The sequence below is a fragment of the Rhinichthys klamathensis genome, unplaced genomic scaffold, assembly GCF_029890125.1.
Source record: "Rhinichthys klamathensis goyatoka isolate OS25496 unplaced genomic scaffold, OSU_Roscu_1.1 h1tg000750l_1, whole genome shotgun sequence".
In the NCBI taxonomy this organism is placed as follows: domain Eukaryota; kingdom Metazoa; phylum Chordata; class Actinopteri; order Cypriniformes; family Leuciscidae; genus Rhinichthys; species Rhinichthys klamathensis.
The window spans coordinates 572,787-590,447 of NW_026607158.1; positions in this window are offsets into that span (position 1 = coordinate 572,787).

Here is a 17,661-nt window from a genome sequence, read left to right on the forward strand (position 1 = left end):
TTTACTAAATTATCAAAAAGGCGATCAAATCTGTGTCAAAACTGCTTGCATGTATGTATTTGTTATATATGCGTCACATATGTCTAGACTAAAATATTCTGCCATGTTTAAGGCACAAACTGATAGGCTATGTGGTTTTTTAATGTACAAATAAATGTGAGCACTGTGCATTTGTACTAGAAGATAGGCGGTAATTTTGCGTTCATTTGTAAAGGACAAAATAAAATGCATAATTTTTAAATCCATAAAATAACTAATTTTACATTCTGCCATTTATGTACATATTGACTTCCGCCTTGTTCACATTCTTGCACATAGCGATTCAAAAGAGATGTGTCCCCCCTTTTTAATTAGGTGTGATAGAAGTGGTTTAGATTCTTTATTTTGACTAATGATATAGAAAGTTGAAGAGTTAATTGATTATATAAAATTCAATGAAGGGTATAATCTTTGAACTACAGTAGTTATCTGCATGTCTCATCCATGAAGGTGCAACAATGTTGGAGGTTTTGATAACCAGAACCATGCTAACTGAGCAAGTTTACTATATGACTAAAGAATTTTAGCTATAGTGTGTGCCCCCTTTATTAATATGCCTGGAGGTGGGAAGTAGCCAATAATAAAAAAATAAAATTAAAAAAATTCACTCAGTATTCCATGATTCCTAATTCACTACTCTCTCAATTACAATTGAATACAAAAGAACTGTATTCAGTTGTGTAGGAATACATTATTATAGTCCAATACATTATTTAAACTAATTATTATGTTAAAAAAAAAAAAGATTTATGTGCCACCCCGGACTGTTTGCTGGCCCCTGCCTGGCCACCCCTATGAAAAAATCCTGGCTCCGACACTGCGTTGTTGTGGGAAGAAGGAGGCGGGAAGCGGCGAACATTTAAACATTTTAATAGTAAAATAAACAAATACAAAACAAAAGTATAAGCCAGCTGGCCACACACAACAGAAACAAAACATAAAATCAGGCCTGTTCCTTTTGTGCTTCCGCTCCTCCGTGAGAGATATGAGACCGCTGCGTCTCACAGGTGTCATTCATTATCACTCGCGTCGTCCTCTCACGTCCCTCGTCCTGCTCGCCACAGCCGACTAACTAGACATTTTGTGCAGCTACTAACTCTTTTGGCAGCTAGCCTTGTAGACGGAAGAGTGATTTCTCTTTTTGCGCTGTTCTGGATCAGTGGGAGTGGCTTGCGGGGCTGTGCAATGTGGTGCATTGTGGGAGTTGTTGTCTTACATACAAATGCGCCATAAAGTTATTTTCTGTCTTTTCTCGGTCAAGAGGGCACCAAATTCAAAATTTATTTTACATTTCGACTACATATAACCCACTTTCAATAAAGATTAATGTTGAAATGGGTGGAGTGACCCTTTAAGGATTAGTTCACCTCAAAATGAAAATTTCCTGATAATTTACTCACCCCAATGCCATCCAAGATGTTCATGTCTTTCTTTCTTCAGTGGAGAAGAAATTAAGTTTTTTTGAGGAAAACATTTCAGGATTTTTCTCCACACAATGGACTTAAACGGTAACCAAATTGTTGAAGTCTAAATCAATGCAGTTTCAAAGGGCTTTGAAGAGCTTCACACGGCTCTGCACGACCCCAGCTGAGGAACAGGGTTTTATCTAGCGAAACAATCGGCCATTTTCTAAAAAAAATAAAAAAATGTATATACTTTTTAACCACATTTGTTGGTCTTGTGCTGGTCTGCGACGCGCCAGGCATTACGTCATCACGCTGGAAAGGTCACGCTGGACGTAGGCGTAAGTACCGCCCCATTGTTTTAAACATCCAGGATACGCACACGAAAGGACCATTTTAAACAATAAACTGACACAAAGACATAAATATGTCATTCAGCATACAATAAATTTTGAACGATCCTCCTTTTCCACGCTTGTAAACAATGGGGCGGTACTTTAGCCTACGTCCAGCGTGACCTTTCCAGCGTGATGACGTAATGCCTGGCGCGTTGCAGACCAGCACAAGATGAACAAATGTGGTTACAAAGCAGTAGCGGTTTTAGGCACGGGCGAACCGGGCAGTCGCCCGGGGCGGCATTTTTTCATGTCACATGGGGGGCGGCACGAGCAGTTAAAAAAAATCCTCTGCGCCGCGAAGGTTTTCTATTTTCTATTCAATTATTGGCAATGGCGCCCCTGCTTGCTGAGAAGGTGCCGTGCACAGAAGCGATGTCAAGGGGGTCTCCAGATTGGAGGAGCTCACCAAGGGGCCGTTCACATATCGCGTCTTTTGCGCGCTCGAGGTCGTTATTTCAAATGTAGGCGCACGGGAAGCGCGCTCATAATTGAAGCGACGCGCTCATTTTTTCCAGGAGCAGCGAGATGAACATTTTTAATCTTTTCAGTATGGGGGTGCACCCAAACACGTGGGTGTTTTTCTCTTCTCCGTAAATAAATCTTTTAGCAGAGCTACAGCAAGCGTTTTTCTGTGGTGGAAATCCATTAGCTACTAAAACTTCTTTGTCGTTGTGGAGAGCGCAGGGCATGGTTGTATAGCAACGACAGCCATGGGAAAATCGGACCGAATTTTACTATTAATAATAAAAAATAAGCTACAGTGCATTATAAATGTCAGGAATTTATCTTTATTGACCCATTCTTTTTATAAAAGAATTATGTGGGGCGCTCGAAGGGGGTCTCGCCCAGGGTGTAATTCAATGTAGAACCGCCACTGTTACAAAGTATATACAATTTTTTTTTTTTTATAAAATGGCCAATTGTTTCGCTAGATAAGACCCTGTTCCTCAGCTGGGGTCGTGCAGAGCCGTGTGAAGCTCTTCAAAGACCTTTGAAACTGCATTGATTTGGACTTCCAACAATTTGGTTACCGTTTAAGTCCATTGTGTGGAGAAAAATCCTGAAATGTTTTCCTCAAAAAAACTTAATTTCTTTACCACTGAAGAAAGAAAGACATGAACATCTTGGATGGCATTGGGGTGAGTAAATTATCAGGACATTTTCATTTTGAGGTGAACTAATCCTTAAACCCTCTGGTGCTCTTCGCATGTCGGTCAAAAATGACCGTAATGTTTTTTGTCAATGAAATGAATGTACTTTAATATTTTGTATTTTTTATACTAAATTATATTTACGCTGTATTTAAATCCATTTATTCACTTTTTGAGCAAAGAGACTTAAGTTTGATCTCTTTTCAAAGATGAAACTTGGCAGATTAGTATTATTATTATTATCTAAAAAAATTAGCTTTCAGTCAGATTTAGTTTAATTGCAGTACCAAAAGTTTTCACCAGATAAAATTCCTCTCCCATTCATTTCCAATGTGCTCATTTTTGACTGCGAGGAGCACAAGTGTGACTATTTTTTACAGGAACATTTAACCTTTTTGAATCATGTCCATGATTTTTTTGTGTGTGTTCACACACCAAGTGTCAAAACTTTTAAAGTTCAAAGTTAAAAAATTGATTTAGCCATTTCAACAATACAGTTGATGGGAATTTGTCTTGGTATGCTCACATATACCACTTAATTTAAACAACAATACACTAACACGACAACACATTCCACACATATACCTCACATGTACATCACACATACCCCCCAATGACATCAAATACACAGACATGAACAACACATATTGCAAATTAAGTGTGTCAGCGGGTTATGAACCAGTCCATAAAGTGCTTAGTGCAAGAGGCACAAGGCAAATCCTCATAAAGCATATGGAAATTTAAGATTAGGGAAGGGAGAGGAAGAGTGGAAGGGGTGAAAGGGAAGGGAAGCGACAAGGGGGGGACAGTCCAACTATAGTCCATGAAACTTAATTTAAACATTCAACGTTCAAACATTAGGCCATGTTTAAAAAACGTATGCCTTGGAGATAGGTGCTATCTTTGAAGCGTGATGTCCTGCTGATGATGCTTCTGTACCTCTTCCCTGATGGCAGAAGAGTGAACAGGTGATGTGCTGGATGATAGGGGTCGGTGGTGCTGTATCTCGCCTTCTTGATAACTCTGGTGTCGTAGTGTGAGGCAGTGGTAGGCAGACTGCAGCCAGTGATCTTGGAGGATCTTAGAAGCTTAACAAGTTTTATACCATTCCAATGACGTAAAAAACAAAAAATAAAAAAAACTTTTCGGTCAAAAAAAAAAAAAAAAAAAAAAGTGTTGAGTGGATGCCAGGCCATTACCATACAGTCGCTAATGTTTCATGAATTGTTTTGTGTATTGTGTAGGAGAGTCCAGGGTTATGCCCCTTTGGCAAAAACAACCCCAAAAATGTTCCATTTAAGTTTGTGCGAATTATTTCTAATTTTATGTATCATTCTTGTACAGTAACTACTGGACAATGCAGTTCTGGAAGAATCAATCATGCTTGTTCAAAGTAGTTAACGCTGTAAATACACTATATTGCCAAAAGTTTTGGGACGTCTGCCTTTACATGCACATGAACTTTAATGACATCCCGTTCTTAATCCGTAGGGTTTAATATGGAGTTGACCCTTTGCAGCAAACTTATTTTTACCCCTAAGCGAAGAACGAAAAATAACTTCACCATTAAATATAGAGGCCTTAAATGTGTGTGAGAAAAAACCCAGACAGCAACATAGTGTCGGCCCAGATCCGGCCCACATCCGGTACACATGGAATCCACACGGCCCAGATGTGGCCCTGATCTAGTAAATATCCCCTTCATCCAGTACTCTGTTTGTTCTCAGTTTCATTAAGTGTCCCGAAACTGACTGAGTAACTGCTCAAAATGATTTAGTAAGAGAACTGAATGAATTGAACCGAATCACAAATCAATTCTTTTTGGCCAATTCACCGAAAACTACTCGAAAGATTGATTAATGTGAGAATGATTCATTGCTAGTTCTGGTTAGAAACATCTGAATGCAGAAATGCTCAAATATTCTCAGTGAAAATGGTGGTTTGGTTTGTGTTTTCTGGGATCAAGCGTGTCGTTTACTGGCCAAAGAAAGTGTTGTAACATCAAACAAAATAACACACCTTCAGTATGTCTAACATGCATAAAGACAAGTGCACAATGGTTTTAAAAGCGAGGTGCTGTTGTGAGGTTTTGTGGGACTGTTATCTGCCGCTGCTTGTTTTTCAGCCCGACTGCCACAGTGAAGCGTTTACTGCTGCATTAAAAGCCTATGAGGAGCTGTGATGTGTTTAAAAAGACATTTAGAGATAAGAGGAGGAAGGGATCTGTTTGTTCTTCAAACACTGTCTGTGTTGCATCCCGCACTCAGCAGAACGCAGCCGTGAAAGCGTGAGAAGACTGCAGGGAGTGAAAGCGTGAACACAATGCTTTCCTGGATTGCTCAAGCCTTTTATTGGGACAAATCTGTCATTGATCCAGGAGTGTGTGTGGCCATTCTTCAAACACACCTGTTTCTCTCCTCATACCTGCTGCTTATGCAATATAAGAACTCAAGATATTCCCTCATCATGTGCAATATTACAACTTCATTTCTAAACATGTAAAATGGTATATGACATATATTGCCTGATATCAAAAGTGATAATGACATGTATGTTACCTATAAAGTGATGCATTATTGTCACACACACATACATACTGTATATATATATACTGGTGAAACTCGAAAAATTAAAATATGGTGCAAAAGTTAATTTATTTCAGTAATTCAACTTAAAAGGTTAAACTAATATATTATATAGACTCATTACATGCAAAGTGAGATATTTTAAGCCTTTATTTGTTATAATGGGGATGATTATGGCTTACAGCTTATGAAAAGTTTTCACAATATAATTTGAATTTGGAGTTTTCATAAGCTGTAAGCCATAATCATCACCATTATAACAAATAAAGGCTTGAAATATCTCACTTTGCATGTCATTTTTCAAGTTTCACCTGTATATATATATATATATACACTCACCGGCCACTTTATTAGGTACACCTGTCCAACTGCTCGTCAACACTTAATTTCTAAGCAGCCAATCACATGGCGGCAACTCAGTGCATTTAGGCATGTAGACATGGTCAAGACAATCTCCTGCAGTTCAAACCGAGCATCAGTATGGGGAAGAAAGTTGATTTGAGTGACTTTGAACGTGGCATGATTGTTGGTGCCAGAAGGGCTGGTCTGAGTATTTCAGAAACTGCTAATCTACTGGGATTTTCACGCACAACCATCTCTAGGGTTTACAGAGAATGGTCCGAAAAAGAAAAAACATCCAGTGAGCGGCAGTTCTGTGGGCGGAAATGCCTTGTTGATGCCAGAGGTCAGAGGAGAATGGCCAGACTGGTTCGAGCTGATAGAAGGGCAACAGTGACTGAAATAACCACTCGTTACAACCGAGGTATGCAGCAAAGCATTTGTGAAGCCACAACACGCACAACCTTGAGGCGGATGGGCTACAACAGCAGAAGACTCCACCGGGTACCACTCATCTCCACTACAAATAGGAAAAAGAGGCTACAATTTGCAAGAGCTCACCAAAATTGAACAGTTGAAGACTGGAAAAATGTTGCCTGGTCTGATGAGTCTCGATTTCTGTTGAGACATTCAGATGTTAGAGTCAGAATTTGGCGTAAACAGAATGAGAACATGGATCCATCATGCCTTGTTACCACTGTGCAGGCTGGTGGTGGTGGTGTAATGGTGTGGGGGATGTTTTCCTGGCACACTTTAGGCCCCTTAGTGCCAATTGGGCATCGTTTAAATGCCACGGCCTACCTGAGCATTGTTTCTGACCATGTCCATCCCTTTATGGCCACCATGTACCCATCCTCTGATGGCTACTTCCACCATGTCACAAAGCTCTAATCATTTCAAATTGGTTTCTTGAACATGACAATGAGTTCACTGTACTAAAATGGCCTCCACAGTCACCAGATCTCAACCCAATAGAGCATCTTTGGGATGTGGTGGAACGGGAGATTCGCATCATGGATGTGCAGCCGACAAATCTGCGGCAACTGTGTGATGCCATCATGTCAATATGGACCAAACTCCCTGAGGAATGCTTCCAGCACCTTGTTGAATCTATGCCACGAAGAATTGAGGCAGTTCTGAAGGCAAAAGGGGGTCCAACCCGTTACTAGCATGGGGTACCTAATAAAGTGGCCGGTGAGTGTATATATATCCTCTGTATATATCTGAAGATATAAAATTTGTATAGATACATATCTAGATGATGGTATGTATTATTTTCGATGGTATAAGTAGTGACCATATACAGTATACACTATAAAATTAACTAATGCAAGTTAATTAAAACAACATATATACAACAATTGTGTATGCTGCATATATGCTTTTCTTAATTTTTTAATGTACATGTCTATCCTATTACCTACAAAAAAATGTTGTGATGTAGTCATAGCAGATGAACTTTTATTTTGCCATATTTTGTAAATATTTTCATAGAAAAATCATATTTGTAATTTCATAAAAAGAGGAAAAGGACAAATGGAAATGAATCTATATGAAATATAGAGGTGGTTTCAGTAGTGACTGATAATGTGATAATTTAGGTCAAATAAAATAAATAAAATAATGGCAGGTAAATTTGTTTTGTCGTGTGTGTCAACATTCAGTGTGTGCTGGCCATCATATATACATTAATAAATCCTGACACGTAACTGACCCCATGAGATGTTATTACTTTTGCTTTGTTATTAGTTTTTAGTGTGACTAAAGGACACAGGAAAAAAAAAAATACTATTTTCAAATTTTTATATGACAAAAAATGAAAAACGTACATATTTTTGGAGCATCAGAGGGTTAAATTGAAAATACACATGAAAATAAAAATGAATACAGATTACATTATCATAATGATTTTTTTCCAAATGACTACATAAGTTGGTCACAGATTTGATAGGAAAAGCAAAATGCAGCTGATCACACAAAATTATTTATATTTTGAATTATTGCACCTCGTAGCTTCAACATCTTTTCTAGAGTAGTTTGTGCTTTCGCCATTGACTCTGTTTTCTTTTCATTATGGAAAGGTGACTTCGAGATGGTTGGCTTCATATTGCGCTAGCAATCCTCTATAGCGTTGAGGTTGTGTGTGTCTTGAGGGGAAAGTGGCAGTAATTGCCCTTGTGGTCTGCGTGTTTGTTTTTTATGATAACCCCGCTTCGTCCTGTGACTTTGACGAGTCCTCTCACCTCGTGCTCGGACACATTTGCATCAAAACTGTACTTGGGACAAAAGTTGGAAACAAACATATCATGCTGTTCCTGATGGGAAGGAGACACCTGGGAGTGTGTGCCGCGTTTGACATAGCCGTGTGTTGACATTGCCGGAGCGCTCTGACTTTCTTAAATGGTGCTCTCAATTAAATTCTTCAATATGGGTGGAGGTGATGCTGTCCTTGAGCATCAAACAACACACTCCTCGATTAGATAGCGGTGTGTGCTCCATTTCTGAGGAACTGCTCTGGGACCTGGACGGTGTTTTCTTCCAGCCCGAATAAGGACACACTCTGTAAGCATGTAATGATTCTTCTAAACATTCATCCTGCATTATAACTAAGAGTGGACATGATCTCTTTCAGTAGAGTTTGCTTGTGCGTTTCTAACTGCTGTCTTTAGCCGCGTTTCCATTACCCTTCAAATTGCACAAATTGAAATAGCGAATTGAAAATAGGCCCAATGGAAACACGTCAATTTCGCCAAAAATCCCAAAATGCCCAAAAAGTTTTTACACGTTGCATGAGGGTTTTTTTTCAGGTGGTTCGAAGAAGCAATATTTTGCTAAACTGCATTGGAAACAGTTTTTGCACATTCACAGTCACCTGACGTAGATGGAGAGCTGTGTTTGGACAGAAGACGAGACAGAGTTCTTCATTAAACTCATACAAGACTAAATCATTACAGGAATACTGGATTATAAACCACAAAAAATCCCACAATCAAGATCTTGAAGCAGAAATGAGGGAGAAACACAGAAACTCAGCATGTTTAGTAAAATATCTTATTTTCAAAATCCTGATTGGCTCATATCAATAGAAGTGTGCAAATGTAAACACACAGTGTGTGCCGACTCCCTGTAAATGACACTGTCAGTCACACAGGAACTCATCCATATAAATATAATATTTTCCCAGGTAATTCTCCATGCTGTCACCTTTGAATGACATCATGCTCAGGTGAGGCTGTCCTCTGAGAGCGGCGAGCGATGAATGAGAGATTTCAGGAGACAGATGAGCGTCTCGAACCGGATCATCTCCAAACACTGGAGAAGCTCCTCGTGACATCAAGGTCTTTTTATTAAGTTTGAAAGTGACCATGGAACTGCGTTCACATACCAGTTCAACACAGGACTCGGTTTAATCCAGAGGAGGGAGGTTGGTAACACTTTACTTGAAGGGGTGTGCATAAGACTGACATTACACCTTCATAATCATGACAGGACACATGTCATGATTATGAAGGAGGGTTTATGCATGTTTATGACAACTGTCATTAAGTGTCATTCGCTCAATTATGAAATTTTTAATGCAAATATGACATTGTTTGAGATGTCTTTGTTATGACACCTTGACATAAACCAATACATCATAACCTGTCAGTGTCTTGGTCATGACAACTTGACATTACTAAAACAACCCAACCTGTCATAAATATGTCATAAACATGACATATCAGATTGATCAAACTTAAGAAACCACTTAGCTTTATGGGTTAACATTACATTAAACTGTGAGGTGGTTGGTTTTGACATTGGCTGTCATGAGGCATTATAACCTTTTAATGACAAATTCAATGTGCACCACTGTAGTTGAGCTCAAGAAAAATATTCATGACACAGTTATAATGGCCTCATGACAGTTTAATGTAATGTTAACCCATAAAGCTAAGTGCTTTCTTAAGTTTGATCAATCTGATATGTCATGTTTATGACATATTTATGACAGGTTGTGTTGTTTTAGTAATGTCAAGTTGTCATAACAAAGACGTCTCAAACAATGTCATATTTGCATTAAAAATGTAATAATTGAGCGAATGACACTTAATGACAGTTGTCATAAACATGCATAAACCCTCCTTCATATTCATGACACAGTTATAATGCCTCATGACAGCCAATGTCAAAACCAACCTCCTGACAGTTTAATGTAATGTTAACCCATAAAGCTAAGTGCTTTCTTAAGTTTGATCATTAATCTGCTATGTCATGTTTATGACATATTTATGACAATTTATGTTGTCTAGGTAATGTCAAGTTGTCATAACAAAGACACAGTTGTCATAAACATGCATAAAACCTCCTTCATATTCATGACATGTGTCATGTCAGTCTTATGAAGGTGTCATGTCAGTCTAATGCACACCCCTTTAAGTAAATCGTTACCGGAAGGTTTGGCTGGACATTATGCTGCCAAAAATGATCTTCCTTCATTGTATTTGGTAACACTTTATTTCGATGGTCCACTTTAGACATTCTACTAACTTTGCAACTACATGTCAACTCACTATCGTTAGAGTATTAGTAGACTGTCTGCTTAATATCTGCTAACTCTTTATTTTGATGCTCCCCAAATGTAATCTTGTATTTTGATGAAATATTTTTTGTTGTTTTGGGAGGCAACTGATAAAAATCTCAAATATTTCATTCTATTAATGAAAAGTGTCTTTTATTGTATAAAGTGTTACTTTTATAACCATGTATTACAGACATCCTTGATCATTCATAGTGTGTTTCAGAGCTGAGTGTGCAGTGGATCTGCTCCTCTTCTGAAACACACACTTCTGAGGAGGCTTTTTGACCAGGACATGGAGGTTAAAGGTCAAGTTCACACTCCAGAACAGTTCCACCAGTCAGTGGTGATTAGGGCTCAATCACTAAATGGTTATCTCAAAAGCTATGTATTTATCTTTTTTCATTATTTAATAATATCTGATTAACATCTTGTTATGAGTCTTCTCCAATAGATGTCATCCTCTTATTTACCTTGTGCGATGTTACAGCGGGGAGCCAGTCATTCAACTGAGCTCTCTTTCACGTCTTCTTGTGCTTGAATGGACAAATTCACACAAAATTATGTTAAAATGCTCATCTTGGCGAGTATAGTAAACATAGTCGGTTATGACTTTACGTAAATGTAAACCGTAGAGAAAGAAAACACGTGTATCAGTATATTGGATCAGTGCATTCGCTCTTTTGTATCTTTGTTATATTGTTAGTTTTTTCGTTTTTTTTTGTGCTATAAACAGTTTGATTATTTATTCTTATTTTATTAGACTATTTACTTGTCTTTAATAATCTTTAAAATTTATATTAGTTAGTTTTAACTGCGGTATCGAAATTGGAATCAATCGAGAATTCTGAAATTTCACTGGTACCTAACATTTTGGTGTCATAACCTTATTTATTACAATAGAAGGTTCATAAAAAACTAAAATAATAGCTTTTTTTTGTTTTTTGGGTGGGACTAGTGAAAACTATTAATTTAATTGATTGTGAACTGAATCGAAATGAGCTTTTGCAAATCGGAATGTATGTACACTCACCTAAAGGATTATTAGGAACACCATACTAATACTGTGTTTGACCCCCTTTCGCCTTCAGAACTGCCTTAATTCTACGTGGCATTGATTCAACAAGGTGCTGAAAGCATTCTTTAGAAATGTTGGCCCATATTGATAGGATAGCATCTTGCAGTTGATGGAGATTTGTGGGATGCACATCCAGGGCACGAAGCTCCCGTTCCACCACATCCCAAAGATGCTCTATTGGGTTGAGATCTGGTGACTGTGGGGGCCATTTTAGTACAGTGAGCTCATTGTCATGTTCAAAAAAACAATTTGAAATGATTCGAGCTTTGTGACATGGTGCATTATCCTGCTGGAAGTAGCCATCAGAGGATGGGTACATGGTGGCCATAAAGGGATGGACATGGTCAGAAACAATGCTCAGGTAGGCCGTGGCATTTAAACGATGCCCAATTGGCACTAAGGGGCCTAAAGTGTGCCAAGAAAACATCCCCCACACCATTGCACCACCACCACCAGCCTGCACAGTGGTAACAAGGGATGATGGATCCATGTTCTCATTCTGTTTACGCCAAATTCTGACTCCACCATCTGAATGTCTCAACAGAAATCGAGACTCATCAGACCAGGCAACATTTTTCCAGTCTTCAACTGTCCAATTTTGGTGAGCTCTTGCAAATTGCAGCCTCTTTTTCCTATTTGTAGTGGAGATGAGTGGTACCCGGTGGGGTCTTCTGCTGTTGTAGCCCATCCGCCTCAAGGTTGTGTGTGTTGTGGCTTCACAAATGCTTTGCTGCATACCTCGGTTGTAACGAGTGGTTATTTCAGTCAAAGTTGCTCTTCTATCAGCTTGAATCAGTCGGCCCATTCTCCTCTGACCTCTAGCATCAACAAGGCATTTTCGCCCACAGGACTGCCGCATACTGGATGATTTTCCCTTTTCACACCATTCTTTGTAAACCCTAGAAATGGTTGTGCGTGAAAATCCCAGTAACTGAGCAGATTGTGAAATACTCAGACCGGCCAGTCTGGCACCAACAACCATGCCACGCTCAAAATTGCTTAAATCACCTTTCTTTCCCATTCTGACATTCAGTTTGGAGTTCAGGAGATTGTCTTGACCAGGACCACACCCCTAAATGCATTGAAGCAACTGCCATGTGATTGGTTGATTAGATAATTGCATTAATGAGAAATTGAACAGGTGTTCCTAATAATCCTTTAGGTGAGTGTATACCCAGCCCTCATAACCTTATTTATTACAGTACAAGGTTACATGGGTCAAAACAATAGCCATTTTATTTATTTATTACTTTTTTTTTTGGTGGTGGGACACGTGAGAATTGAGAATTGAATCGAATTGATCTTTTGCAAATCAGAATCGAATCTGGACATCTGTATCGATACCCAGCCCTCGTAAGATGCTTCTTTTTCACATCTATTATGTGCTATTATTGCTGTAACATTAATGCAGACAAATGACTGTGTTTACGAGTGATGTTCAACAGTAACCTAAAACATAAAGCTATTCGACAGTTAGTCAAACATGAACAGCATGTTGACATTTTCTAACACTGCACATATCTACCAACACTGCTAATATGGGCTCACACTTCAGATCAGGTCAGAAAAGAGGAATACACAAGAGATAAAATTGTGCAAAGTAGTCTATTTATGGGCGATGAGACGTGAATGGCTTTCAGTGTCAGTTGAACAGTGTTTCAATCTAATGGCTGTTCCCTCTGGAGAAATAAGCGCGCTCTCTCATTGTAAAACACGTCTGCTCACCCAGAGGCAAGCGCTCCACTTCACTCGGCTCTTTTACCAAAGAATTGTTTCATTGAATTACTCAGCAAACATCAACATGAAAATCATAATAACAACAATAACATTTCCCCCACCGTCTCCAATCTTAACGCCATCTCCTAATGCTTCGTCAAGCGACGTCTGGAATGATCTCAGTCTGCACGACCCAAAATTGATCCGGACAGTCAACATAATTAAACTTACACCCATCCACAAAAGACCCAATGCCTTTCACTTGTGTATTGACACGTGAGATCGATAGAGAGGTAATAGAGGCCTGGGCTGTGGTGCAGTGCAGAATGAGCATTCGGGTAAAAGTGGAGCCAGAAATGCACAAAGCAAAATCCAGTTTCTGTTAATGAGTCACGTAATAAAAAACCCTTCTTACAGATCACTACTCTTCAGTTGATGCCAAATAATGTTTGTTTGTCAAACGCTGATATTACTACACTAGTCCAGACTGAGTACAGTTGGAATAATGTTTGCTTTTACATTACGACACAAAAACTATTTCTTTTAACTGTCTGCAAAATAAATTATGATCAATAGTTTCTATAAAAAGTCAATATTTTACACAGTTCGTTCATAATTACAAGTAGTTTTGTTCCAATTCTATCCATGTCAGGGACAGTTCAAACACTCATTCATAGTGGTCTAAAGTAGCCTAACCTTTATATATATATACTGTATATATATATATATGTATATGTATATACACACATATATATACACAGTCAAACCAAAAATTATTCAGACAACATATATCATTTTATTTTATAGTGGGTGCACGACACTATAGTTAATTTATGTAAGCTAGGATAGCAAGGTGCCTGAATACATTTTGGTTTGACTGTGTATATTTAAATATATATATGCCATTTTTTTTTGTAAAAGTGCACTCTAGTTAGTAACGTTAGAATGGGGCAAATAATGCCATTTGTTACTTTGTATGAGGAACGTTTTAAAGCTATAGCCGTGTATTCTGGGAATATGATTAGGATAGTCTCCAGTGAAGGGTTTGGGACTATGATTGTTCTTGTGCTGTTCTCAAGCCAATCAGTGTTGTCATCGTGACATCATTTCCCGCGGCTCGTGAGTCATTAGTCACATGACATTTTACAGCTCAGGCGATTGGCTCAAGCATCCAGAACCACAGTCATCGTAGTTGGATGGAAAAGTACAACTAGTATTTTATTTAAAATAGCTCCTTTTCAATCCCACCGATGAAGGAAAGTTATAAAAGTTTAAAACGACACGAGGTTGAGTAAATAATTTACGTTTTTGAGTGAACTATCCCTTTAACTATCTCCTTTCAGTATCAAAGTCTGTGCTGTGCTCGTTAGTGCACGTTATTAAAGACTGGCCAGTGGGAGTCTTCAGAAGATTCATCGTCTGGAGTGTTTTATGAGGTTCATAAGATCAAAGTGTGCAGTAACACGATCATACTATTACGTACACTCATCAAAAACAGAGGATAGCCGTGAAACACAGGCGCTTTAATTCGAGCAGAATGGCATGTTGTTAGCTTAATGATGTTTTAATCAGTGCTAATGTAGCTGCGGCTTGAGCTCGTTTAATGTCCTTTTAACAGTCACTTTAGAAAGATATTCATCTGATGAACTGTTACGGCCAATTCACACCAACACACACTTCGTCAGGATCAGTGTGTTACCCCAGTCCGAGTGTGTTGGCGTGTAGGAGCTTGTTTTCGTCGATTGAAAGATATTGAATCGGCGTTAGAATGTCTGAAAAGGGACGTGCCGTAAATAACATGCATTAATAACTTCAATATCCTGTGTTTATTGCATTTTATTTATTACATTTTCCATTTTATCTTAAAACTATACATTTATATGGTCAAATTGTATAGTGTGCACCATTATTGAGCATATCAATTTAGCTGAACATCTTTATTATTTCCTCATCAGCTCTTTGAATCGATAACGGTTTATTGAAACCTGCTGACTGACAGCACCACCTACTGGCCGAAACACATAATGAGGACTTAAAGAGATAGTTCACCCCAAAATGAAAGCCTTACAACTTAAGGTTGAGCCGCTGTAGTCACTCGGACTATTTTAACGATGTCTTTAATAACTTTTCTGGGCCGGCAAGTTTCGATCCCTTATAAGCCTATGGAGGAGTGAGACAGCTCTCAGATTTAATCAGAAATATCTTAATTTGTGTTGCGAAGATGAACGAAAGTCTTACGGGGTTGAACAACATGAGGGAGATTAATTACTGACAGAGTTTTTATTTTGGGGTGAACCATCTCTTTAAAAACGGCAGTGTGCTTTTAAAAAAGTGAAGAAAGGGGAAAAAGAGCGCAGGGTGTCGAGGCGTGTTTTTTTAAAAGTTGAACTTTTAACTTGATACAACGTTTTAAAATGCGCTGAAACTGAAAAAGCAGATGAGGCACAACAGTCAAGACATCGGTTTAGATCGAAAACAAACTTTCTCTTTTTCATCACCACTAGGCTGGGCTAACAAAGTGCAAGAATCTATATTAACATCTATATTATTTGACGTTTATATATTTAATGGCTGTTCCAGTGCTATGCAAATTTCTGTTCTAGCAAGCCCCGCCCTAGCGCCGCCACTGGCCAATAGTGTTCATTTCAGCTGGAAACTGCAGTAAACTCTATGTAAGTTTTTAGAGTTTTGCACACAAAAATAAATTAGGTCGAGGCTCAGTTTTGTAACGAGCCTGGGTTGAATTTCACATCATCTAATGTGCCATGTCCACACGTTACCCACATAGAGAAAATGATTCAGAGAAGTGAATCTCATTGCAGTGCCACAGAGAGCGATTCCATATGCAGGCATGAAGATTTACAAAAGCACTACTGTATAATTACCGACTGATTAACATAAAAATGATTTGTCATAACATATATCATGAGTGATTCAACTTGAGGATTCTGGGCTCATCTAGAAAAGTAATACTTCACGCCGCAGTCAGCTTTGAATGTTGTTAACCTTTGGTCATAATATTTTCAATTTAAATAAACTACCAGCTTTATTTGCATTTATTTGCATATCTCTGCTATAATCCATGAGATGTTTGAAACAACACTTTAGTGTTTGCTTTTAAGGGACTTTACGAGGATACTTTTCACTATATTGACAAACTATCAACGCCGCAGTGCTGCTTCGGTCTGAAGTGACCTCTGACCTTATGCAGATAACACACACAGTCTGGTTTGGTACACTTCCCTTCAGGCTGATTCAAACCATTTTTAGCACATTAGTTTCAACTTTGAGAAAATCATGCTCAGTTTGACCCTTCAGGAACTGGCATCTTCTGGGAATCAAGTTATCACTGTTGCCAATATTAGGTTATACGCTGTTCTTGTCTGCAGAGAGATTTGTCCATAAACTTGTACCAAAATTTGTTGCTGTATTTTCCACCTAAAGTCAAGGCCATTTGTCACCCCATTTTTCCCTCAGACACAGTGCCGATGTTCAGAATAGCACACTACCCTACTACCCTCACTAATACTGTAGATAGTATGCAGAATGTGCACATTGTTTTCTGTACGCATGGGATACATCAGCTATGCATCAAATTTAATGCCAACAATGTAGGCAGTGGTGAAAAATAAGTTCTTTGTTAGATGCATTTAATTGCAACTCCATTATTATAAAGGTGTCAATGCTAATTTATTGAAACACATGACATACAAGTTTCAATAGAAATGACATTAACGTATATGTTTAATTTAGCACAAATGCTTTTCATTCAGCTGTACACTTTAACCATATTTCACAGACAATCGGAATTAAATTACATATAAAGATGTACTTAAGTCCTATTTAAGTGGGTCTTAAAGTCCCCCTGTAGTCAATCATTTTATCCCTTAAACTTCATCTTTGATTACCAAAATTACATATTTAAGGCATGAATTTTTTGAATGAATGAATGCCTTAAACTATCTCATGTATAACTCGACACCCTCGCCTCATTTAGTATGCGCGGTTCTATGAATATGCAAATGAGCCCCGCCTCCACTCACTCACTCAGCTCAGAGATCCACTGGTTGACGATCACACGTTGATCTGATTGGTTACAAGGTCGTTTGTGACGTCAGAAACACCAGCGATTTCAAACCGTGTTTTTGAGACTGTCTTTGGTTCACTGCAGTTTTAAGCAGAAAATACTCAGCAATGCTGTCGACTTATGAACTTACACATGGTTTGTCTTAAAGCGTATTAAAACATAGACAAATAAACAACATTAAAAGCTGGATGTTCACCACAGGGGGACTTTAAAAAAGCACTATTAAGATCAACTAATTGCATTTAATGTAAAAATGTAAACAGGCACAGGTTATCAAGAGGAGACAAATTGCAATACTTTTAACATA